Genomic DNA, 1,035 nt, shown 5'->3' on the forward strand with positions numbered 1-1,035 from the left:
GCCGACCTAACAATAATAATATAAAGCCACAAAAATAACAATAGAGGGATTCTATGGGGCACAGAAATAACAATATGGGGGTAATAGGGGCACAACAATATAAATAAGGGGTATAACTACAATAGTAATGGGGTAATCACTAGTATTATAGGGACCCAACATGCCCCTCTCCTTCAAAAAAGTGTTGTCCTCAACGCTTGAGTAGTTCTGGATACTTCTGCATAAAATTCTCATCCTCCCATGTGGAATCTTCAGCGGATAAGTTCTTCCACTTGATAAGATACTCTGAAATTGATCGATTTCGTAGCTGTCGAGTTCTTGTTTCTGTGACTGCTTCCGGTTCCAATATAATTTTTCCTTCCTCGTCAAGTTCTGGCAATATTGTTTGAACTGGGAGCTTGTCGCCTATAACCTTCTTTAAACATGAAACATGGAAAACTGGGTGCAATCGAGAAGCTGCAGGAAGCTCCAATTTGTATGCCATAGTACCAATCTTTTGCAACACCTTGTACGGACCATAATACTTTGGTGATAATTTATTATCCTTCTTAGCTTGCTTTAGGGACATTTGCTTATATGGTTGTAGCCGTAGGAATACCCAATCACCTACATCAAAACTTCTTTCACTGCGATGTTGATCTGCCTGTTGTTTCATTCTATTTTGTGCCAACACGAGGTTATCCTTTAAGAGTTGGAGGACTTGTTGTTGATGTTCGATGTGATGTTCCACTGCCTGAACCTTAGAATTTTCTCTTAAATATGATGTGATGGATGGTGGTTGATACCCATAAAGTGCCATAAATGGGGTCATTTTTGTTGCTGTATGGAAGGAAGTGTTATACCACCATTCAGCCAGAGGCAACCATTTGACCCATTGTGTCTGTTTATCAGATACAAAGCAACGAAGATATCCTTCCAAACATTTGTTTACTATCTCAGTTTGCCCATCAGATTGAGGATGATAAGATGAGCTATGAGCTAACTGAGTACCAAGACAAGAAAATAATTCTGTCCAAAAATTTCCAGTGAAAATGG

Source organism: Pinus tabuliformis, chromosome 8 (genome assembly GCF_031772625.1).
Source record: "Pinus tabuliformis cultivar Carrire ecotype Pingquan chromosome 8, CPIR1, whole genome shotgun sequence".
Classification (NCBI taxonomy): Eukaryota; Viridiplantae; Streptophyta; class Pinopsida; order Pinales; family Pinaceae; genus Pinus; species Pinus tabuliformis.